Source organism: Bidens hawaiensis, unplaced genomic scaffold (genome assembly GCF_021521415.1).
Source record: "Bidens hawaiensis isolate Kalapana, Puna unplaced genomic scaffold, B.hawaiensis_p1.1 tig00009693_1, whole genome shotgun sequence".
In the NCBI taxonomy this organism is placed as follows: domain Eukaryota; kingdom Viridiplantae; phylum Streptophyta; class Magnoliopsida; order Asterales; family Asteraceae; genus Bidens; species Bidens hawaiensis.
In genome coordinates, this window is record NW_027491727.1 from 156962 (window position 1) to 183707 (window position 26746).

A 26746-nucleotide genomic window follows, 5' to 3' on the forward strand; every position below is an offset into this window, starting at 1 on the left:
ATTTTTCTTTTCTTTTTTTCTAAAACCACCAAAGTCATTTTTTCGTTTATCTGTTTCCAAATCTTTGTTTTTGTTTTTGTTTTTAAATTTTATATCATAGAAATGATACAAATACTTTACTAGGATACAAATGTGACAAATTAGGACAATGAAACCACTTTACACGTTCAACCCTTTAATCATCATAGCTAGGGCCGAAGAATCGCTTTTTGAATCACATAATGAATTACTCTGATATATCGTATATGATTTACCATTTTCTATTTGACATGCCGTACAGCTCACCATCAAGCTGCTCTCCCCATACAAATAGCTACTCGCATTCACATATTAATGCTTACAACTATTCAAATGTTGAAACACAGCATCATTCAATAAAACTGTGTTACCACCCCACTTGTTAACTTAATAATATTTACAGTTTCTTACATAGACATGATATATTATTAGACTATGTTTGTTTTCGTCTTATATTTTCTTACCATAGGTGGCGTTTATGACTGTGTAAACCACCCACTCACCCTTATGGGTGATACATTTACTTGGCTATGTTTGTTTTCTTCCTATATTTTGTAAACCAACCCCTCACCCTTTTGAATGATACATTTTGCTCGGCTATATTTGTTTTCTTCTTATAGTTATATTTTCTTACCGTCGGTATAAGGCTATATTTGTTTTTATCGGTATAAGGGTGATACATTTGCTAGGCTATGTTTGTTTTCTTCTTATATTTTATTACCATTGATGGTGTTTGCAACCAAAATCAGTGTACTCGCTAGTTCTGCTTTTACAAGCGATTTCAATCACAAGACTGGCTAAATGTCAGTTTTCAATAATAGTAGTTCCAATTTATTTCCCAAAACCTTAAGATAAAATCAGCCACATCTTATTTTGTCACATCAAGTCACTTACATATGACCAAGCAGGTAGACAATATCCTTTATATTTCTACATCAGCACATGTTTTTTCTTACATCAAGTATATTTAGACATCCCAAGCCAGTAGACAAAGACTCTAACCACTATTTCACAAACACCTTGACACCAGTCATCTTAAACATTAGATACACAACATGCACACAAACCATTACATATAGTCAGCAGCCTTACGCAGCCAACACCTTAACTGCCTTCTGGAAGCTTCCAAGCCCGTACCCAAATGTTGTTTAGCATCCATATTGATATAATTACTTTTCCAAGCAACCAACAGTATGAACAAAAACAGCAAAACCAGATATGCTGGATGGAACTTGGACAATGCATTGGCATGGCCAGATAGGAAACTAAACACACATCCTGATTCTTTGTTGTCAGATTTCTGGTTGTTATGGTAGCCGTAAAGCGGTGGTCTGGTTTGATGTTTTTGGTCCCGCAGTCTAATTCTCCGGACTGCTGTTCCTTGAGCCGACAAGGTTTCTTGTGGTAACATTTCGGTGTAATTTGTCCCTGTCAAGACACCATGGATCATAAGAGAGTGCGAGGCTGACTCGTGAGTTTAATTATGTCGTCGTTGATTATATCCGCAAAGCAATCATCCTCGTTGTTCCCTTCCTGTTGAATACGGTTACAAAACCATAATAGTTAGTAGTTACATGATAATTCAAGAAAACTATATATTAATTGTTGCATGATAATCCAACTTTCTTAAATGAAAAATAAAACAGTAAAGGTGTTGTTGATAGATAAAAGGTCAAAAATTTGGAAATGTTGAAAAATGGTTAATCGGGCCAAAAACAGGGTAACGGGTCGATCAATTTAATTGAACGGCTAATCATGACAACCCGCACATGACCCGTTTAATTAAATGGGTCGACCCAAGTTGACACATGTATTAAACAGGTTAGGTATCACAATCCGAAAGCGCAAAATTTCAGACCATAGTGCTTTTATATCAAATGCACATGACCCGTTTAATTAAATGTGTCGACCCAAGTTGAACATTTTTAAACGGGTTTATATCATATAATTCGTATCAAAATAGGTATAATGAGTCATAAACGAGATTAAAATAAATGGATTGGGTCAAACATGTTAAGATTTCCTCCTCCCTTCCTAAACTGTTTATTTTAACATTTACATTAGTATTTTCATGATATTATTCACATTCATGACTTTGTCACTAAATATTTTGTTAAGAATTTAAAAACTACAAATTTAACAACCCAACCCACTTCAGAAAAGTGAACAAAAACACACAGGGTACAGATAGAAATCAGACCTTATATGGAGTTGAAAAACCACCATCGGGCGAGTCATCATTGTGTTGTTGGCCAGACACAGACTCTGAACCATTCTGTTCGACCGAATGAGACCTGTAACTGCTTTTAGACTCCATAGAACACGACTTCATAGCGTTCCCATCATCAAAGAACGCGTCTCCATCAATCAGGGTATTATTGGCGTACTCATTTGTAGCAGACTGATCAAGATAATCATTATCTGCAGCTGACGATATCCTAAGATCCGAAGAACCCCTTGACGATTCATTCAAACGGAAATCAACATTTCTTCTAAGCCGACACACCACCAAAGCTTCCTTTATAAACACGGTAAAAACAATATCAGTTAATGAAAACTCTGCTTACTTGATGATGATAATAATAATAATAATAATAATAATAATCTACCTGTGAGGTGTCACTCATACAATATTCATGCATGATCCATTCGGTCCTTTCTCCTTTCGGGGCTCGACCCGTGTGGAAAACCAGGGTCCTTTTCGTGCCAATTGTAGCAGCACCTGATTTGACATTTCGTTCTTTGCCAGTGGCTTTCCAGTACCTGGACTGGGTGGCCCGTTTACTTTGTGACCCATTTGGATACTTCTTTCCTCAGGCCGAAAAGAAAAACCACTCATTATCGGATCGAATAATGGAAAGACCTGGTGATTAGGCAAAAGTTAAAACCACACATAAAGGAACCTGAATCTTGGCTTGCAAGAAAGGCTTTGAGAATATGCTCTCTCACAAGGCGAGATATAGCGTTCTTAAATATATATGCTAAAACCCAGAAACCGGGTTTTCTAGGAATAGAGATGTATTGGTATTGCCCATCCGAATAATTAAAATATTCTAGACTTCATATTTTATAAGTTGAATCTCTTCGGGCTTTGATTGATAATTATGCCTTCCTTTTAAGATTACGCTTTGCAAAGCATATCTATTTATCAATTGATATAAACAAGTAAAATGTTTTAAACAGCAGAGGAGTTGTTATGGAATCAGACTATAAACTGGCTGTAACAAATAGTTTGAACGAGTTGTAAATGAGTTGGTGAGTTATAATAAACTGTAATCGGGTTGTAATAAACAAGTTAAACTGAGTTGTAAATTTAATGATCTGGTAAGTTATAAAAAATTTGTTAACGGATTGTAAAAAGAAAGCTGAACGACTTATAAAAGAGTCAACAAATTTCAATGAATAAATAAGAAAGATAAACGAGTTGTAAACGGGTTGGTGAGGTATAACCAACTGTAACCGGATTAACCCACCACCCTGTTAATTAGAAGTTTGTATAGTTTGTCCTGGAAAACTACACAAAGTAGTTAAAGCTAACCAAAAGCAACTAATTAAAAGTTTGTCTAGTTTTGTTTTTTTTTTTTTTTTTAAATTACCAAAGCAGTCAAAGCTAACCAAAAACAACTAAAAGTTTCCAAGACGTGGAGTTTTAGTCGTCCTCAAAAGTCTAAAGCGCGAGCTAAGCCTTGGCCAACATCCAAAAGCGCGCAGGCTCACTTGGCCATCAAGAGGGCAAGCTGATGTGACGGCTTCTGAGTTCTGCTTGAAAGATTGAGAATAAAGACAAAACTACTTTGATGAAGGCTAAAGCTAAACTGTTTTCATGTCTTTTTTTGAAAATTTGTAGTCAACTTTGACTGCTTTAGTATTCTCCTTTTTCTCGTAGTAAACAAGTTGCACACGCTGTAAACAGGTTAAACAAGTGGGTGAATTATAATAAAACTATAAACGGGACCGGTTAAAAGACTTGAAGACGAGTTATAATTAATTTGTATGAGTTAACAAAAAGGCTAAACGAGTTATAAAGGGGTTGCCATGTTTTGAGTATATACATATATACATATATATATATATGCCACCAGATCGAGCAAAGGTCCTTTGATATCTTTATGTTTGTTTAATTAAAGAGGTTAAACATGATCATAGTTAAACTAATAAACCTGGCAAATCCCATGGCTCGTGGCGGCAGAAATCAACCTCGGGGATAATATCAACACAATTACCACATCCTTGTAGCTTCTTCTTCAAGTAATACGAAATCAGTTCATCGTCGGTGGGCGAAAACCGAAACCCCGGAAACACCGAAGACGAAGCGGCTATCGATAACTGCATCTCTCTCACCCTATCCACCGAATCATCATTTCTAACCATCGTCAACTCATCACCTTCTTTCTCTCTCTCTAGATATGTATGTATATTATTGAGGATGTTGGGGAAGAATTAATAATATGTAAATTTAAGGGTGTACGTATTTGTTGGCGTGCGGGAACGGATATTAATGGGATTGATTTAAGGTTTTGTTTTGTACTTTGCATGACAATGGTTTGGTCGGGGAGATGAAATCTAGGATGCGGTATGTATAACCGAATCACGTCACGAAGACACGTGCCATCGTGTAGATGCACCAAGTGTCAGGATGAGTATGTTGAGAATACGCCACATCGATGACTGCTTTAGCTGCCACGTGGATGACGCACACCGTATAAGCAGCTTGTAGACCAAATATCGATATTTTCCGCCGGTTATCCGGGACTAGTGGAAATCAAAATCATGCATGTTTTTAATTATTTACTACAATTCTTGTTATGCCTAGCGTTTATTTTTATTTATTTGTTTCAAAGTCTAACAATCAAAATAATTAATGTTGTAGAAGTAGTTCTATGAGGAAGGTATCTCCGAGTATTTGCTACAAGTTATGGTATCGAGGTAAGGTTCTTTAACTCCGTCTAGTTATTAAGAATCAATTAAAGATAGTTAACCTTAACCAGAATCGCATCTAGCTAGTCGGCCAATTTAGACCGATTTTTACTTAAAAATAAAATATTACTAGTGTGTTCACTTCGCGCCTTCCGTGAGGAACTCTGTAATGGGTTTGAGTTTTTAAATGCAGATATACAAACACATCATAACGACTATCACATCGATACAAATTAAAATTAATTTTTACTTAACATAAAGAAAACTTGGTTGGTATCAGTTCGGCTTATACGGGATCGACGTGAACTGCATTCAATACATAGCTTAAATAAAAAAATATATTCTATTGCTAATATAATTTCAGTATCAACGAAAGTTATATATTTTTTTGTGAATGCACATTCGTTTAACAACGCTACATATATAGACGAAATAAACATGTTGTAACGACATACTAAAAAATCTTTAAAAAAAAATTCGTATGGTGGTCATTAAAAAAGATAACTAACATTAGGGAACATATTAAAACCATGAATACGGGAGGAGGGGGGTGGCAAAATTAAACAAAGTTTGGCAAAAGAGAATATTTGTGATCAAATTAAAACGGTTTAGAACTTTGAGGAGGCTAATTTGCAAGAAGTTAAAAATTAAGGGATTAAAATTACAATAAAATGAATTTTACTGTAGCAATTTAGGTTTGCTTTAATATATGGTATAATTTGTATTTCTGTAATATTAAAGAATGAATATTATTTTTTAATTAATTATTAATAGTTTATAGAATAATTTAGTATTTAAATATGAATTCCTTATTTTTATATTGATATTCACCTATTTTATTATAAATATTAATAAATTTATGATATTTAACATAAATAAAATATTTAAAAATTAATTTTGTTTATATTTACCATGTCCGTGTACTCCGAGTACACCAATCTTCCTGATCGACCGCCTAGGTACGCCTAACGACTTTTGCAAAGTTGAAATGAATATATCTCAAAGTTTTTTATATCACTTGAATTACTTTATCGATCGTGTAATTTTCTTTTAAATTAAAATATTTTATGTATATGTATAACGAAATTAATAAGCGGATAAAATATAGAGCGAGAAATTTGAATGAAGTTGATTGATTGATAAAATTAGATCCCATAATCTCTTTATATAGGTGTTGTTGCACCATAAGGCTGAGGGGTGTGGGGGGGCGCGAGAGGGGGGCGCGAGTGGGGGCGCCAGCCAATAATATTGTGACGTGTGGCAGAGAGAGAAACTTGATAAGATGGGTGTTGGTAGTGGTGCTCGCGCCCCGGGACATGGTGTGGAGGGGCGCGAGAGGGGGCGCGAGCGGTTTTTTTTTTATTTTTTTATAAATGTATTAAAAAAACGTATTATTAAAAAAACTCATAAATTATTTAAAAAAACACACATTAATTAAAAAAACACATTAATATCTAAAAAAAAATTAAAGTACTAAAAAAAAACATTATTCTTAATCTTCGGCTTGGTCTTCTTCGATCAACCTCTTCCAGATACGTTCCTTTTGTTTTTCCATCAGCATTTGGTCGACCGGATTTAGGTTACTGAAGTCTCTTGTAAGGAATTCCAAATCTCCGACACCTTTACATCGTCCCACGTCTTCACCGTCCCATACCTCCGCAGGCACTCCTGCTTCCACTATTCGACAGTGAAATTATAAACCGCCAAATCGTCACTGCCACTTGGTCTCATACGACCGGCGTTCCTGTTGAACAGATTAGTAAACAAGCCGACAAATTTTCTGATTTCGGTCCACCGACCCGAAATCATATCGGCGTTCCGCTCTGTACTCCCAACGAGCGAATAGAACGTCTCCCTAACCTTTGTCCAAAAGACCTTGCTCTTTTGGTAGTCCGCTGCAAAATAAATTTGTAAGTCATTTAACTTTTTTATTTAACTTTTTTATTAAAAATCATTTTTAAAAACGTTAAAACAATTACCGCAACGCCGATCCTCAGAAGTGACTATCCAAGCCCGACACAGGGCTTCCTTCTCATCCGATGATCACGGAGTGATTTTCCGTTTCGTCCTTCCGGTCGAAGCCGAACCCGACCCGTCCGTTGCAACTTGTTTTTTCCGGTGGACGCGTCTTCTTTGTCCCGCAGCTTCACCTTCTGGTTCTTGTGTCTCCGGAACTACAAAGTTAGGAGACGGTTGTATGTTGGATGGTTGAAAGCCGGATGATTGTTGCGACCCCGAATAAAACATCGCTTGGTCCGGTGCCGACCATAAATCGTCGTAACTGTAATCTGAATCTAGGTTTGGGTACCAATTTCCAGCCATGTTTTTAAAAAAAGGTTTCGAAGATAGGGTGATTTTGGTATGTGATATTGGTTTTGGGTGTGGTATGTGAGAATGGTTTTGGGTGTGGTATGTGAGAATGGTTTATATAGAGGAATATATATGTGATATATAGAGGAATATATATAGAGGAAAAAAAAATTTTTTTTTTTTAATACACATTAATATGAGCCAACGGCTCTATTCACGCTTCCCAAGCCTCCTTCACGCTACCCTCAGCCGCTACCCCTCTTGCGCCTGCCTCTTTTTCCGCGCTCGCGCCCCTCTCGCGCCCCTCTCGCGCCTCGGTGGTGTGGTGCTCGCGCCCCGGAGCGCGAGCGGCTGTCCTCTTGCGCCCTTTCTCGCGCTCCACACCCCTCAGCCTAATAATAATGGTTCATGGTTGGGTGAAATGCTGCTACGTGGCCGTTGTATTGGTAGGAAAGCACCTTTAACTCCATCTCGAAGGAAAGTCAATAGCTACGGAAGTTATTATCTTATCGAATCACAATACGCTATTATTGAACCCTTGTTTACTAGGTACTAATTTATTTGTACTAAACTTAGGCCCTCACTTCTTGTATAAGTTCAATTCTTAAAATGTTTCTATCTAGAATATACTTTTTTTAAGGAGGGTTTTATCCATTTTCAAACTCTATAACATTCCTTCGCAACAACTAAGTTGATTTCTACTTTGATAAGAGTCTTTTATATATAAAATTTTAACCAAGTACATATGAAATAGCTTTCATACTATAGAAGAGCTTTATGAACATCATATTACTGTTCCATCACCAATATTGTTTTTCTTTCATTGTCAATTGACTCATGGATGTATGTGTGTGTGTGTTTTTTTTAACTAAAATGAAAGATATCACATTATTCACCCTACAGTTTACGAGATGAGCAATAACACCCCCTGAAAACTGAAATCTTTGATGGTCTCGTATAAAGGTGTTCATGATTTGGTTTCAAACTGTGAACCCGCCCAAACCGTTCGTTGGTTTGGTTTCACGATTGGTTTTTCTCTTTAATTTTTGGCCAGTCGGTTTAATTTCAATAATTTCAAACTGTACTGAACGTTTTGGTTTACGGGTTATACAGGGAACCAGCCGTATAAAACCGGATTGGACCGTACAATATATATATTAGTTTTTTTTATATATTCTATAATATAATATTTAATCACCTGTACATTAGATTTACTAAAAAAATCTAAGCTAGGTCCATATTAGATTTGCTAAACATATCAAGACTACTATAGTACTATTATATAACCATGGATATATGCAATGCAATCTGTAGATTTAGAATCGGGATTGGCATACAAAGAGATTATCATCATCACCATACTTGGTAAAACCAATAGCAATGTTATGATAAGGTCTGATAATGGTAAAATGTAAATTACGTTTTGAAGTGCATGGATATATAGTTGTTTTTTTTTTCGAACAATTCACTTTATTCATTTTGAATAGCCTTTTCATTTATTTTATTCACTTTTTTATGAAGAACTAATAAGTCTAAACCGTGAAACCAAATCGGAACCAAACCGTAAATGATGGTTCGGTTTCAACTTTTCAAGGTTCGGTTTCTGTTTTTGATAATCAAAAACCGTTACTAACGGCTTGGTTCACGGATTATACTTAAAACCGTCAAAACCGAACCGTAAACACCCTAAGTTACTCTCACATGAATATCTTTAGCGTGAAACACAACATCCATCCCGCAAAACAAAAGTACAAAACCTTTGGTAAGTAATCGTTCATTCAATTTACAATTCAAATTAAGATCAGTTGTTTAGCAACATTTAAACCAAAATTTGCTTCCCATAAATTTATAAGAAAATAAGGCAAATTAAAAAAAAAAAAAAAGGAAAACAGCATGTTGAGCAATCTGTTGAAGACCATAATCAAAGATCAGAACCATTTACAAGGATGATGAGCACGCCAAGTTTATACCAGCTGCAATAACAAAACCGAAAAAATTCTTGATTCTTGCAAATAAATATCAATACTTTAAAGACAAGTTTAAAACACAATTATCATACCAAATATTTATATCAGATTGAATGCTTTGGAGCACTTCTAGTTTGAAAAATCAAGCTTTGAAGTCACTTTCAAAGTTATATCGCCATACGGTTCATCTTGCTTTACATCAACAAGATCACAACTCTTCAAAACCTAAATCATACACAAGTAAACAAATGTTTTTGTATTTATTTGAACTAAAAATTTGAACTTTTTTATGAATCTTGAATAATATCAAGTTTTGGTGACTGATAATTTTTCAAATTCAAGACCAAAAAAAGCAATCAACTTAACTTAGTGAGATTATGGAATTTTTAGTTAGGAGTGTGTAAACAAGCCAAACCGGCTTGTGAGCTACTCGAGATCAGCTTGTTAAAAGTTTAAATAAAGCCAAGCTTAAACGAGCTCTAGCCTTAAAAAAAATTGTTTAATAAACAACCCGAGCTTCACTTAGCAAGCTTAAGCTAGTTCGCAAGCCTATTACTTATATAACTTTTATTTCATCATCATCATCGTACTCAGTATATCCCACCAATAGCAAAGCTATGGTAGGGTCTGAGGAGGGTAAGATGTAGACAGCCTTACCTCTACCCCATGGGGATAGAGAGGCTGCTTCCGGTGAGACCCCCGGCTCGATAGTAGTTTTGCATCAAGCCTTGGACATATTACATAAGGCACATAGCACTCAATCATCGGGACGCCGGCTGATTGGTGCATGTACCCTTGTCTTTCGGCTATCAACGCCACCACATGATGCCTGATTAACCTTCCATCACTTTTAACGTTATTTTCACAAAATTAGTAAAATAACGTCAAAATTAGTGCAATTTTACTTTTGCCCACCCGAGGGTTCACACATATATACATTATATGCGCGCACCGCAAGCAGGGCACTTATATAACTTTATTTAATGTATTATGTATAATTACATAAATATATATATAATACATTAAATATATAACTTTTATTTAATGTATTATATATATATTTATGTAATTATACGAATTATATAAAAATTAAGCTAACTAAATAATATATCTTATGTGACATAAACTTTAAATTTAAAAATAATTAAAATGTATATAGTTTAATTAATAAACTACAAACAAGCCGAGCGTGATCTTGAAAAACAAGTCGGCTCGTTCACACCCCTATTTTTAATGCATTTATAAGAATACACAAAATGTGGATTCTTTGACTTTAAAAGTCAAATGCATACCACATTCAAAATTTAAAATATAAGGTGTTTGAAAATCAAAAGGATTGACTTTTTTAACCACCAAACTGGTGAAAACAGTCAAGATACCAAAAAAACACTGCTATTTGCAGATAGATTGTTTTAAAAGACAAACACATAAAACAGCAGAAACTAACCAGTGTCTCAAAGAACATTCTACAACATACTTTTTAAGTTTTCCTTCTAGAATCCTCTTCATACTAACAGATCCAAAATTTTCTGATGTAGATGGAGTAGCTGATCACTTTTCTTTTATAAATTTTGCAAAACCTCTGCACCATCATCATCATCATCATCATCATCATATACATATATAAATAACAGACACTAAATTAAATAAAAATATAAAACAACATATGTCCAAAAACATTACCTAGTTCTTGGTAAATGAGCCTGTTTCTGGTGTACCCCTCAAACCTGTATAATATTCATGGGTCAAACATGACACATTAAGGATGCAAAGTTGCAAAAATTTTAATTAAACTGACAAAAAAATACAAGCATATGTTGTTAAGAAAACAAAAGTCTAGTTTTGACTATAGATAGTCAAATATAGTTCTTTCTTTACTTGAATTTGACATAATTTTCTTTTGTATTTTAATCTCCAAATGCTTAAGAAACAGATTAACCAAGTTCTTAAGAAAAAACACAAACATTTTCAATATTTTAATTCAAAAAAATAAAACTTGGTTGACTCTCAAAAGTCAAAGTTGAACATTCTTGGTGTACCGTCATCATCTTCCATTAATGCAATCTCCTGAAACAAGAATGCAATAGTGAGTTTTATAAATTCAATATTCAACATGAAACCATATCAAAACAACAATTTGGTGATAACAAAATTTAAAACTAAAAAAAACATACTTCAATTTCAAGCATCTCAGGGATACAATATAAACCACCACTGTTATCAAAGTCATGTTGTCTTTGAGATAATGGTGTTTCAGTATCAGACATATTAAATGATCTAGGAGTAATGCAGGGTCGGGTGTGGACCCCTCACTTGTCCCTGCCTGATACGAATTCGCCCCTACACCAGTACTGTAAGCAGGGATATTTTCATCCGGGGGTCGTGGAGAGCTTATTGGTATCGTGTGGTGGTCAACGTGGTCATTTGAATTCCATTGCATCAGGATTCGCCTGTTCAACGTTAATTAAACTAGAATGCATTTGAGAAATATTGTCACATAAACCTGCACAATGACTTCAAAAGTCAATTCATATTATATTGGAGTAAAAATCAAAAGGGTGGTATCCAAAAAGTCAACGTCAAAAGTATGTTCCTTTGTAATGTCATGTAACTTAATTTTTTTTTTTTAAACTCAGAACACATGTAAATGTTGGTTTGTTTTGACCAAAAAATATGTTAACATTAAGAAGTCAAGCATTAAAAGGTAGTATCAAGAAGTCAAATTATAAGTTGATTTGACTTGACCTCAGTAGTCAGTGTATAACAAACAGAAACAATATTAAAAAAAACTAACCAGTAATTACAGGGTCAACAAGAACTTTTTCTTTCTTATGGGCATTGTTTAATCTATAAACATCCAAAAAAAGAAGAAATTCTTTTTCTTTTCCGTTTTAAATCCTTAGCATCGTCTATAGCATTTTTCATGAACCTATATTAACCAAAAAACACCTCATAAAAAATAACAAAGTGTAATGTATAATCATCAACTAATAAAATCGTACTCGTTACTCAAGACCGTAGCTTGATCATATTTTATCCTTCTCCGTTTTGCCCTTGATGAAGATGGTGCTAACCCTGCACACCATGTAAACCATTATTTATTAAAAGTGGCAACTTCTATACATTTGGATATAAAATAATGCATTTGAGTAATTTTTTAACTAAAAAAAGGTTAAATGAAAACTAGCTAAAAAAGTCGAAGGTAGACCTGTAAACAAACTGAACAAGCACGGACGCATAAAAGAAAAGCTTTTCTTGTTCATGTTCGTTTGTTAAGAAATGAATGTGTTCGTGTTCAGCTGTTAATGTTCTAAACGAATGGATCACAAGCATAAACAAATGGATGTATTTGAACTGATATTTAAACAAACGAACATAATGAAATGGATATAAACGAAAAACCATAACCAAACATACATGAACAAACATAAATGAAACGTTCACAAACATAAATGAGTGAGCAAGACATGTGTTCATGTTAGTTTGTTTATTAAGTGAACAAACATAAACCGAACAGTTCACTGATTGATCATTGATAGTTTACAGGCCAAGTCAAACGGGCCCAAAGTGTTTTTCTAAAGCATAAAACCTCCTAACCCTATTAATATTGAAAGTATTAAAACTACATATTTCATGTAATCATGTTCGCACACTAGAATATACTAAATAATTATAATAGTATTACAAAAATCACATGTTTTGATCAATCAGTCAAACCCGCCCGTTCTGCCAACATATAAAAAGAATGTTACTCACCATACGAGACTTGTGGTCCTGAGCTATCTCGGGCATGATCATGATCATGATCATGATCATGTTCAGTATGTATAGATTCTTGTGGTGTTGTTTGCCTAGGTAGTGACGAGGGCCCACCATTATCCGGGATATCCTTTATATTTGGCGAATTATTATTTATTTTTGAAATCTTCTCCACTATACCAGGGTCGGGTTCCAACTAGAGCTGCACAAATCGGGTACACCTTGAAAACCCGAACCGGTTCGGAACTGGTTTTTTTCAACCCGGGTAGAGAATGACACCGGTTCCAGTCAGGAACCGGTTCGGTTCCCGACCCGAACCGGTGCCCAGATATGCGAACTTTTAAGAACCGGGTAGGGTATGAACCGGAACCGGTTTTTACGTAAAAACCGGTTCCACCGGTTTTTTTTGAAATTTATAAATTAGAGCCGTTAGGAACCGGTTCCAACGGCTATATAGCCGTTTTTGACCGTTGGAACCGGTTTTTTAACTATAAATAGGGTTTTTTAACCGTTTTTGACCGTTTGACCGTTCAAACACGTGACTAACAGACAATAGTACAATTCTTGTTCGTCGAAACAAATAATTTTACCAAAACAAATAATTAGTCGAACAAGTTACAAATAATTTTACCAAAACAAATAATTACAACTCTTCTTCGTCTTCATTCTCTTCACCCTCGTCTTCGTTATCGGAAGAAACCCCGTCCTCCGCCTCCTCATCATGAATATGACGCTCTATTGGTATTTCGTCTTCAAAGTTCGACTTGTCTTGTACACGATCCACCGCATCCAAATGGTCCTTTAGGCAAATGCAAACCTCTAGAGACTCGGGAGTTAGTTTTGTTCTTCGCATAGATAACACCCTCCCACTAAGAGAAAAAACCGATTCGGAAGCAACCGTTGAGGCTTGTACGGCAAGCAAATCACGAGCCATGGCGGATAGAATGGGAAATTCGTTTTGTTTACCTTTCCACCAAGCTAATAAATCAATATTGCGAATTTCGTCTACCGTTGCGCCCTCAACATAGTTTGCTCCACTATATCGACCAAGTTCGCTACTTGGTGTGTTTCCTCTTTGCCTCTTAGATGCGGATTCACGAATCCCATTCATCAAGTTTATAAGTGGGTCATTGCACGGCCTACCACTTGTTGTTTTTTTCACAAAAGACGATCTCGTGCTTGGACCGTACATTTGAAAATAGTGGTCATAAAGGTCTTGAAGATTTTTGTTGAACTTGTCCTTCGCTTCCGTCGACAACTTCGGGTCAATCTCGTGCATACCTAAGTTGTCGAATATTTCCTCAATCGTTGTTTCAACCCCATTAACATTCCAATAGGGGTTTAATGCGGCGGCACAAGTAAAGACCGGCGGTATGATTTCAAAATATTTTATGAACTTTTCTTTCATCACCGCAACAATATTTTCGAAGAGTTTGTTCTTCTCCGCAAAGCTTTTAAAAACACAAGACATATAGTACAATTCTTGCAAAACCCAACAACTAGTAGGGTAATAGACTCCCGATAATTTTGTTGTTGACTTTTTGAACACGTCAAGATACTCCAACATATAACCGACTTGGACCCAAACACTTTCCGGAAACATATCGGCCTCGCGTTGTTCAACAAGATTGTTATGAAAAGTTTGTAAAGTTTGGCGTTGGCCAAAAGCACACTTTAACATATGACAAGTTGAGTTCCAACGGGTTGGAACGTCCCAATTCGACCCCAAATACTTTCTTTCCACCGACTTGCAATAGTTCTTATATTCAAGATGTCTTCTTTTACCACTTTTGAAGACATCTTGTAACATAAGTCTAAAGTATTTTAAATCATCACAAATGTGTTCATTGTCAAGACCTACTTGAACAACCAAGTTGATGATATGTGCAACACATCGGACATGAAAAAAATCCCCGAAACAAGGTGGTGAATATTTAATGATAAATTTTTCAGCCGCCTTAGTATTGTTTGAAGCGTTGTCAAACGAAATCGAAAATATTTTATTTCTCAAGTTGTAAGTCGTTATAACTTCATCAAGTAATTCAAACAATTTTTCGGCGGTATGTGGGAACGGGAAGTTTTCAAAAGTGATGGTGCGTTTCATCAATTGCCATGTCACCGGATCAACCCAATGAGCGGTGACACATATGTATGATTCGGGCAACCCGTGTGGTGCCGACCAAACATCGGTAGTTAAACTAACCATGGCTTCTAAAGAATGAAAAGACTCGATTAACTCTTTTTTAGCACACTCCCACAACTTGACACAATGACGTCTTAAGGTAGTACGACTTACATGTGTGTATCTCGGTTGTAGAGTTTCGCGAATCAACGACGTCAACTCCGGGTCATCAAAGTGGTTAAACGGCAAACCTCGTTGAATAACGAACTTTGCCATTCTATCTTGAACTTGAGTCGTGTTGTAACGAAATAGTGTACCATCTTTACCCAAGTCAATTTGATCGGTCGTGCTAATCCCTTTCAACGCCTTGCAATATGGCTTCTCGATGTGCTTTCTCAAAGTAGAGTTGGAATCCTGCTTTAATATTGAGCCACATAGTTTGCAACGAGCCTTTTGATAACCTTCGTCATCCACAATCAAATCCCAATTCTTCCATATGTCTTGGTTGCGGTTATGGTTGACTACCGTAACAACCCTTGGGTCCTCCGTAACAGGAACGGGGGCAACAAAAACACCCTTCTTAGCCTTGTTGTTAGTTTTTTTGATGGGTGCCATAATAATATTTTGTTGGATGGTCGGGTAAAGGAACGAGTTTGCTAAAGGAGTAGTATTTTAGTTTGTTTTTGAGTTTGGTGGTGAAACAAGTAATGGAAACAAGTTATATATAGGTTTGGCCCATATTACCGTTGGAACCGGTTCCAACGGCTATATTACCATTGGAACCGGTTCCAACGGATATATTGCCTCAAAAACCGGTTCCAACGGCTATATTACCGTTGGAACCGGTTCCAACGGCTACTTGGTGTCTAAAAAACCGGTTCCAACGGCTATATTACCGTTGGAACCGGTTCCAACGGCTAGTTTGACTTTTTGTTTGACCCTTGAAAAAAACCCGGTGGAACCGGTTTTTCCGGGTACGACCCGAACCGGTTCCAAATAAGAACCGGGTAGGAACCGGGTTGGAACCGGTACTGAAATATATATAGTAGAACCGGTCCCGATTTTCGGGTACAAAAATACCCAAACCGGGTATTGTTCCAACCGGGTTGGAACTGGAACCGGTTCCGGTTCGGTTCCACCGGTTAGGTTCCGGAACCGGTTTTTTTGTACACGTCTAGTTCCAACCTGTCAGGAAGATATGGAACTAGAGGACTCTTATCAAAAATGGGATTATTAATACGAGGTTTTTCGACTGGTGCCACATTGACGTCATCATCTTTAATGAAAGTGTCAATAGATTCTACATGATGATTAGGATTAGTATCGGGATCTTGAACACTGTGAATGGTAGGTGGAGTATGAGGTCAGAACTGCATGTAAAACAAGATTAATGAATGATAATAATTATTCTAAATATGTTTATGAGTGTTTGACTTTTTAAAGTCAAACAAAAGGGTTGTATTTCAAACTATTACGATTGGCCCGTTGCAAAGAAAGCACCTTTCTTACAAAAGATACAAAAAAAGAATGTGATTAGCATGATACAGTTGGTGTTTTTAAATCCTATCAGAAATATGCACCTTCACAAAACTAAAATGACAAATTTAACAAGAGTTTGTAAGGCCCCGAATCCGGGCACCCTACTTTAGCGTCGGATTTACTCATAAACACAGTTCTTCAAAACAGAGTTTATTAAAACTTTTCGCGGAATATAAAATATCAATCATTTGTTACAAAACATTAAATCTTTTCTTTGATACCATAACACAAAACTTTATATTTAAAACATCTTTACGTCTTTCTTCAGATGCCAGCCGTTCAATCCATGCCGTGTGTCATCCTCATGCTAACTCTATAACCAGCTCACCTGCGTGCATACTAAAAGTCAGCTACGCTGAGTGAGTTCTAGTTAATCATACAATACCATACAATACCTTATTACATACATACGTACTTAACCTCATAACTTTCTTTCATACACACATAAGTACTCATACCTTCATTCTTACTTACATATTTTCTTTCTTACTTACATACTTTCTTTACATTCATAATCATACGTTTTAAAGAGCCTTTCGCCCTATAACCTCACAGATATCATAAGGGTCTGGTCCCTAACATCACAGATATTATAAGGGTCTGGTCCCTAACATCACAGATATTATGAGGGTCTGGTCCCTATCCTCACAGATATTGTAAGGGTCCGGTCCCTAACATCACAGATATTATGAGGGTCTGGTCCCTAGCATCACAGATATTATAAGGGTCTGGTCCCTAACATCACAGATATTATAAGGGTCTGGTCCCTAACATCACAGATATTATAAGGGTCTGGTCCCTAACATCACAGATATTATAAGGGTCTGGTCCCTATCATCACAGATATTGTAAGGGTCTGGTCCCTAGTTTTCGAATATTAGAAGGGTTCGATTCCCTAACATCACAGATATTATAAGGGTCTGGTCCCTATCATCACAGATATTATAAGGGTCTGGTCCCTAGTTTTCGAATATTAGAAGGGTTCGATTCCCTCTTCGTTACCATACAACCATACATCATACCTCGAGTATTATTAGGGCTCGGTACCCTTTTCATAACCATACAACCATACATCATTATTTTCTTCTTTTATTAACTTTATCACATTTATACGCATGAGCATACATATCATATTTACCTTATACTTAACATTACACGTATAAGGTTCACAGCCCTTTCCTATGCTGACACCTATCTACATTTACATCTATCATCTACATCACGTATAAGGCTCGCAGTCCTTAACTACGCCATCACCTGCCGAGTCTATGTCCGACAGAAGCTAGAGGGATTTGCCATCCTAACTTACCGTGTCGAACATAGGACTCACATGCCATTCGTGTACCTATATACACATACTTACATTATAACATAAGAACACTCTAGGCATTCTTTACCTCATTCATTTAACAACCATACCCCTTGTCGACACGTGCAATATCCGAAGATCGTTCACGCCCCGACAAGTATTCATTTGAAACATTCGTACATCTTCCATATATAATATTCGTACCTTCATTTATAACCTGTCAGTACGCGCAATATCCGAAGATCGTTCGCGTACCGACAAGCAATCATTCATACCTATCACATATATCACATATGACATACACTTATCACTTAGGATAAATGTATTAACAACACATCGAGTATGCACACAGCCCCGAAAACATAACAAGGAATGGGGCTAGAAACTCACCTGAACTCTGCTTCTTTTTCTGATAGCTGTAAATCCCTTCTCTATATGAGCTCGGCTGACTGTACAAGTTACACGTATCAATACTCGTCTGATCTAATCTGGTGGCCTAGTATTAGCTTACTTTAACTTATCGCTTATAATTTATTTTCTAATCAAACTTGGCTTTAGGCGAAGTTAACCCTCGGGCGAACTTAGCTCTAGGCGAAGTTAAACCTTAGGTGAACTTAGCTTCAGGCGAAGTTAAACCTTAGGCGAACTTGGCTTCAGGCGAAGTTAAACCTTAGGCGAACTTGGCTTCAGGCGAAGTTATCCTTAGGCGAACTTGGCTTCAGGCGAAGTTAAACCTTAGGCGAACTTGGCTTCAGGCGAAGTTATCCTTAGGCGAACTTGGCTTGAAGGCGAAGTTACGCTTGAAGGCGAAGTTACGCTTGAAGGCGAAGTTCATCAGGCGAACTTAATCTTGCAGGCGAAGTTATCGCGCTGCAGATCTGTTTGCCCATAACTCCTTCGTTTCTTAGCCAAATAACTCGATTTTGGTACCCACGGAATCGTATGATCGGCGCCTACAAATCCCAACCATCAAATCGGCCTAAAATCGACGTTTTAGGGGTCCGATTTGGGCAGTTTGGGTTTCGGGTCCGGTTAACCCATCCAATCCTAACCATTTTCAGTAACATTAGCTTTGTTGGATTTGTTCTTACCTTACCAACTCAGATCTATCAACAAAATCTCCGGTCTCGGCTTCGAATCTTGATCGGTTAGAGTGTGTGTGTGTGTGTGCTAGGAGTTTTAGGGTGTATGGTGAGAATGAAGATATTTTGGGATTTTGGGGGTATTTATATCCCTGAAATCCCATTCTCATTTAACCCATCTCAATTAATCCAAATCCATAACCAACGTCCATTACCCGACACTAGCCCGACCCATACCAACTCCTATTCTGTTATTTATTTCCTGATAACCCGAGTAAACTTTCCCTATATTATTAAGTAATATAATTAATATTATCTTGAAATTTCGGGATGTTACAAGTTTGACCTTTTTAATCATATATTCAAAAACAGTTCATAAAAAATGTAAATACAAAACTTGACACCTCTTTTCACTTGGGGGCGTGCAAAAAAAAAACAAAAACCGAACCGGAACAGAACAGAACAGAAAAAAAAATGAACCGAATTGTGAATTCAGTTTTTGGTTCGGTTATCAGTTCCACAATTAAATCAATGGAATAAACCGTATAATAGCTGGTCTAATCAGCCAACCAAACTGAATAACAAAATAAATCAATTTGATCGGTTGAATTCGTTTCGGCTAGACACATTTCTAATACGGATCAATTTAGTTTTCAGTTAGGACCAAAAAAATTTTCAAAACCAAATGAATCGATATATGAACCGACGAGCACCCCCACTTTTTACTCATTCTCAAACTTTATATAAGCAAAAGGTTTCAATTTTGGTCATTAAACAATGTTGAATAGTATTAAACAAAGGAAGCATACGTTTCCTCCACGCGCACTGATCTTGACCCGGGACAAGCCTCAGAAATAGATGGATTTTGAGATGCATCCTACAAAAATAGAAAATTTTTAATTAAACTTCCATTAAAAAAATAAATTAAATTACTCGATTTTCAGCCAAAAAAAAAAAAACTAACCACATTTACCTCATCAACATTAATCATAATATATTCTGCATGAGTTCCAAGTCTGTTTTCTGAAAAACTGGCTGGACTATAGTCTGGACAATAATATGTTTTGTTAAAAAACTTCAGATATCATAAGTTGTATAATAAATCTCAAACTTAATATTATAACACGTTACCTGTAATCAAGATATCTTCGTTGGGCCTAAGATGGTTATCTGGTGGCCTAAATATCAAAACTATGATTTAGATCATCAAAATGACATGGATTAAAGTTTGAATGAAAAAAACGCAAAATAGGAATACCCGTTTACGTTGTAATCATCAATATTAATCAAATCAAGGGCAAAATTGTCAGGCAAAGTAATGGATTCATACGTTGCTTGATTTGCATCTTCGGGGAGGTTAACATCAACATTTGCAAACGCCTTGCTTATATCTATACGTAAAGTGTTACAATCTTTCAGGAGAGATTCAACTTTCTTTGAATAAATTCTAACAATGCCAAAAAGAAGAAAACCCGACAATCTTAAAGCAATCGGGACTGCTGGGTTCATTATTTGCTCTACAAAAGTTCAATCAATATGTCTGAGTAATATAAAGATATCATCTTGAAAATCAAGAAAATCTTGAAACAAAACCAAACACCATGATCAAATAAAAATATTAATGAAACACATATATATCATTATAACATGTTGAATTATTTTAGATTCTTTAACCCATCTCATCATAAAGCTTGAAATTATACAAATTCTAGCTTTTAAGTACATTATGTGTTATCTGGATTATTATACTGAAAAAAAAGGTTTTTTAAACCAAGATTCATTATTTGCTCTACGAAATTTTAATCTATGCATCAGTGTAATATCAAAAAGGTTGATCAACTAAAAATATTAATGAAACATATTACAAATATACATCTTTATAACATGTTGACTAATTCAAGATTCTTTAATGGATCACATCAAAAAGCCTGAAAATTGCAGCAACTCTAGCATTATGTTAGAGTTAAGTTTCTAAATCATCAAATAATTAGAACTCACAAATAGTTTAATGGCCAAACTTCACACAATTTACTAATCTTCAAATTTCATGTCACTCATCATGACAAAAAAAATGATCTTGAAACACCAATCAATCAAAACAGTACTGTAACGTAATATATATGTATAACTAAAGTAATTAATAGTATAAACTCATAACAAAAACAAACCCTGATGAGTAAACATTTAATCAAACACAAATCAATGATTCAGAAACAAAAATCCATGCTTGAACCAAAATAAAATTACAGCAATTCTATCATTTAGTTACAGTTTAAATTACAGCAATTCATCAAATAATCAGAACTCACAAACTTCAATGGCTAAAATTCACACAATGTATATCATGGCAAAAAGAATAATCTTGAGACACCAATCAATCATAAGCTCGTAAAGAAAGCAGACCCGAATGACTAAACATTTAATCAAACATAAATCAATGGTTCAAAATCAACAAAAATAATAAAGATCCATCCTTTAACAAAAATAAATAAAATTATAGCAGTTCTAGCATTTTGTTACATTTTAAAATTTCTAATTCATAAAATAAGCATAACTCACAAACTTGAATGGCTAAATTCACACAATGTATAATCTTTACGCCTTCAATGTCACTCATCATGATAAAAAGAATAACCATAAACCCATAAAGAAAACAAACCCTGATGACTAAACATTTAATCAATAGTTCAAGAAACAATAAAAATCCAAGCTTTAACAAAAGCCCAAATAAAAGATTAAAGAAGTAATTAACTAACCAACAGTGGATGAGATGTTGAGTTTTTTTATTTTTTTTTTCTTGAGTTGGTTTCCAAGATGTGCGGCAATCCATACTGTACCCAACGGACTCTTTCTTTGGAGCAGACTGTGCGAGTAAAACATTTTTCTACCTTCGAATTACGATGTACGTATGAAGCTCTATTCTAATACTAACAGCGCTTTTAGGGGGTTAAGAATTAGGGTTAAAAATGGAATGAGTGGCGGGAAGGAAGGAAACGGCGCCGTTTAGGGAAGATTTTGAAAGACGTATTATATTTGATAATGATTAATTGACAAATCTAAAAACTTCTTTTTATACAAAAGATAGTATTGATTTGTTGACGTTTTTAGCAACTGAGCCGACATTATTTTTTCCAATCACAACTATATAAGGTAGTGTTTGATTGATATAGGAAATGGAATGAGTAATTACGAAGGAAAAGTGTTTGGTTGGTCAATGAAATTGAATCAACCATTGTAGGGATTGGATCAACAGTTTAGGAAACCTTAGGAACGAATGTCTTTGTCCTGCACATGCCTAATTCCATAGACCATTCGTCATCAGGAGGCTTATTGAAACTAAAATGGGGTAGGCTAGTGTAGTTGTCATTAAACAGTGAAGGAACTACAGTATAATCATAGTCTAATCCCATATTTTGTTTCACCCCATCTGTGCCTCAATGATCCCATTCAGTTTACCAGACGCTATTTCAAACCTATCCACTGTTATTTTTCTTTGGGCAAGGTATAATTCTAGTTCTTCAATTTTAGCGTTTAGCTCAACTATTCGTCTTTCATGAAATTCAACTAGCTTATTAAACTGAAACAATTTTAGATATAGGTTTGCCAAGTTGTTGTGATGTGTTTTAATTTTAGTAGTGAATACCTTTTGAGCCTTTTTGTATTCATTATTTTGACGTTTAATGCCTAAATTTTCATGGATCAATGCGGCATTATGAGTTCTATAACTCTCTACTTTATCTATAATTGCTTGAGAGCACAAGTGTGTGTACCTCAGGAGGGATAGGACTTGCTTGACTGCTTTCATCTGAAGCACTTGTCCCAGCTTTATTTTCTTTGGACTGACTGTTTATTCGGAGCTTATCATCCATTAATTCAAAAGACTTGATGGTAGAAGTCAACTCTAAAAGTGTTATGATATTCAGGTTTATGGTTCTCTTGGTAGTGACCACATTGCCGTCCCATGCGTAAGGCAGTGAATTCAACAGCTTCATATTGATCTCAGACAAACCATTAATGATATCGGCACTTCTCATGTTAGTAACGAGTGACTCAAATCTGTTGATGAGAGACGCAACCGATTCTCCTTGAATGTGTTTAAACATGTTGAATTCTCCTTTTAACATTTTCTTTCGGCTTTCTCTCATATCCAGATTTCCTTCAAGTTTAGAATCGTAAGACATTTTTTTTCAAAATTTTGATAAAAAAAAAATTGGCTCGGATTTTTTTTTAACTTGATTTAAAAAAATTAATAATTTTTTTTTGGTTTCCCAAAAAAAATCGATTACAATTTTCCCGCCAAAAAAAACTCGATTAGTTTTTTTTTCTCGCCGAAAAACTCGATTCGATTACTTTTTCTGGCCAAAATTCGATTTGATTTTTTTCGATTCAATTACTTTTTTCCCGTCGAAAAAACTCGATTTGATTACTTTTTCCCGCCAAAATTCAATTCGAATTTTTTTTTCTTTTCGATTAGTTTTCCCGCCAAAAAAGTCAATTCGATTACTTTTCCCGCCAAAACCCGATTCAGTTTTTTTTGAAGAGAAAACACCTAAACTACCACTATAGTCAAAAGACTTTCGTCTAAAAACCAATAAATCGACATAGATCTTAGTTTTAAACCAAATATGAACTTGTACACAAAAACCAAAAAACACTAAAAACTCAGATTCGATGATTTTCATGTAGAACTAAGGTGTAGAAGAAGTTGATAACGCGAAAAGCAACCTCAAACCCAACAAAAATAAGATCAAAATCCGAAAAGTTTGATCTGAAAACAAGAAAAAGTCGAGTCGAAAGCTCTTATATCACTTGTAGGTCATTTAGATGGATCTCACAACTTTATTCATATCAATCCGTGTTGTTAATTAGCGGAAATCACCAACAACACTCAGATCTCGGATCTTAGTTGTGAATATAAATGAGAGAAAAAGGGTGAAAGGTGGAGAGAAGATGTTCTGTTTTCAAGAATTATGTCTATTGAGTTGCTATGGAGAAATGCGTAATGTGACCTTTTATAGGGCCCACATTTTTTCAAGACTTACAAAATAAACGTACTAAGTACGTAATACATCGACTAAAAGTAAAACAGAAAGACATACACAATCCTAATAACAATATAGAATATTGACCCTACAACCATTACACTATTGGTCTGCTTGGTATGAGGGTGGTAGAATGGTTTGAGGAATGAAATGGACAACATAATGGAATGGATCAATACTATTTCATTGTCCTGTTTGGTTAACTCACGGAATGGAATGAATCCCAAAATTTGCCAATTTTTACAATATTATCTAATCAAAGTTTATATTAAAAATAATGAAATATTCATGCAACAAAATTTTAAATCATCTAAAAACTATTTAAAGTCATACAAAAGTTTCGGAAAAAAAATAAAGATCATTCAAAAGTTTTCTAAGTAAAAAAACGTAAAAATATCCGAAGTTGTCACCTAAAAATATTAAAAAAAACCTCCAAAAGTCATCTTATATCACGCCGAACATAATCGTCAAGCATGCTCTTCACCCATCCAAGTTTGCAGTCTTCATTAACTTTATAAAAGACTACCATTAACGTCTCGTTTTGTTCAAGCTTACATACAACTTTATCACACTTAGTAATAGTCAAACCCACAATTTTATTCATCTCCTCAAAAAGGTTGTTTCGAATTTGCTCTGTGTTGCTCTATGTTCCAAAAACTCTATTGAATGTTTCTTTAGCGCCTCTAATCTCTGCATCAATTATTTCTATTGACTCTTTCAAGTTGTTCATTAGAGGATCCAAGCTGTTGCGTGACTTGCGTCTTCTTATCTTTCGTTGGGTGCTTGATTCTTCTTTAGAAGCTGCATATGAGGGGCTGTTTATTTGCTGATTGACATCAATATCATCCAATCCATCTTCAGTACCATGTTCTTCTTCTCTGTTTATGTCCGATAAAATATCATAAGCTGTTTGAGTATCTCTTCCGTTTGCTCGATCATTTCCAAATACAATACACAAGTCCCAGTAATGAGGAAATTTATTTCCTCTCCATTTTCCTGCATTATTGTGCACCTAACAAGTGACATCAACACGATCAAAATTAACAAAATATAAAGATAATAATGTAGATGCAATTTTATATATATATATATATATATATATATATATAAAAATCAAATTATTGCGCACTCACATTTTCAATTATTCAGCAATTGTGCATACCTAATTGCTTTTGTACAACAACTTGCATTACTCAAATTATTGAACAATCATTAACAGTTATTAAATGATTAAGCTCCAACAAGTTCAACTTTTATAACTGAGGCCAAAACTTCAACATTACCCCCAATTTAAATTATTTTTTAATATTTAATATATAAATTAAATCATAGCTACAGTAATACTAATATGGCATTTTTAACCATATTTTAACACATATTTTGACAAACATATCTTACAAGCTTGGATTTTTAAAAAGCTTGTTTCTATAAAAAGCTACAATAAAAAATTATTATACCTGTATATAAGCTTTCAAAACATTCTGTGGAGCATCAAGGATGTCGGTATAATCCCAACCAAAACCACTAGTATAATTCCATGATAGCATATCATGCACGACAGCCCAGTCGCTCTTCAGTGCCTTAATACGAGACTCGATATGCGGTTTTGCTTTTATGCCTACTTCAGGAAGTAAAATTGCTAATTGCTTCTCCATAGCTTGAAAGAAACCGGGTTTAAACCCATTATATGATTTGTAATGAAAACCAAAATTGAGCAAATCGAGCATGGCTGCAACAAGCTTTTCATCTTCCCTTTCATTCTACTTTCTTTTATTTTTGCTTGGACCCCTCTCAGAATCAAGTTGTGATTCCATTATCTAAACACCAAACATCAGTTTTGTATAAATAATAAAAACATAAAACATTCAAATGTCGTATAATAACCAACGTAATATAACAAACACATAAAATATTCAACTTTAATCTTTAAAAGATCTAAATAATTAACATCACCAAAGTAGCTTAACTAAAAAACATAGTAATTTAAATAAATTAACGATGCCAAGATGTCCATGCATTATACATTGATGTTGTCAAATTGTCTAAAGTTAATCCATTCATTTGAGGTCCCAATTGTAGTAATTTGTTCCGCACGTGAACCAAGATCCTCGTCATCCGCATCATTATTTATGCCAATAAATTCATCATCATCAAAAGGATCGTTTGCCATTTCTCTTCCAATAAAGTTACGCATAAGACAACATGCAAGTATAATTTTATTTTGTGTTCTAATTGGAAAGAAAGATGGGATTCTAAATATAGCCCATATTTTCTTCAAAACCTCAAAACATTGTTCGATGACATTCCTTGCCGTTGAGTGCTTTATGTTAAAGTACTCTTCCGGCTTTTCCGGTCGTCGTCCGTTTAGCCAGATGGTATCTTTGACCTCGAAATGCACTACAAGAATTTTGTCCTATCCAGACAACAGTTTTTGAACTTTTCCCAACAACATGTAGTTGGGACAAATCTAAAATACTTATCCCGACTATATGTTGTCGGGAATAGTGTTGTTGGTATAGCTTCGTCCCGAAAAGTAACATGAATACTTATCCCGACTACATGTCGTCGGGATATATATTACAAAAACTTTTTTAAAAAAATGTTTTATTTTTAATAAAAAACATAAAAAATATTTTATAATTATAATAATATAATATTCATTTATTTATGCCGACGACATG

At 35.1% G+C, this 26746-nt stretch overlaps 3 pseudogenes across 1 annotated transcript; all 3 read right to left on the bottom strand.

The window, feature by feature from the left end:
• Positions 1–1244: 1244 nt before the first annotated feature.
• Positions 1245–4409, bottom strand: LOC143533445 (NAC domain-containing protein 40-like; annotated as a pseudogene). Its single transcript, XR_013135358.1, has 4 exons — positions 4179–4409; positions 2628–2881; positions 2219–2536; positions 1245–1551 (listed from the first exon to the last, which is right to left on the bottom strand). The product of XR_013135358.1 is annotated as an NAC domain-containing protein 40-like (transcript).
• Positions 4410–9341: 4932 nt separating this feature from the next.
• On the bottom strand, positions 9342–21903 carry LOC143533425 (sister chromatid cohesion 1 protein 3-like; annotated as a pseudogene).
• Positions 21904–24504: 2601 nt separating this feature from the next.
• On the bottom strand, positions 24505–26266 carry LOC143533426 (uncharacterized; annotated as a pseudogene).
• Positions 26267–26746: the final 480 nt, after the last annotated feature.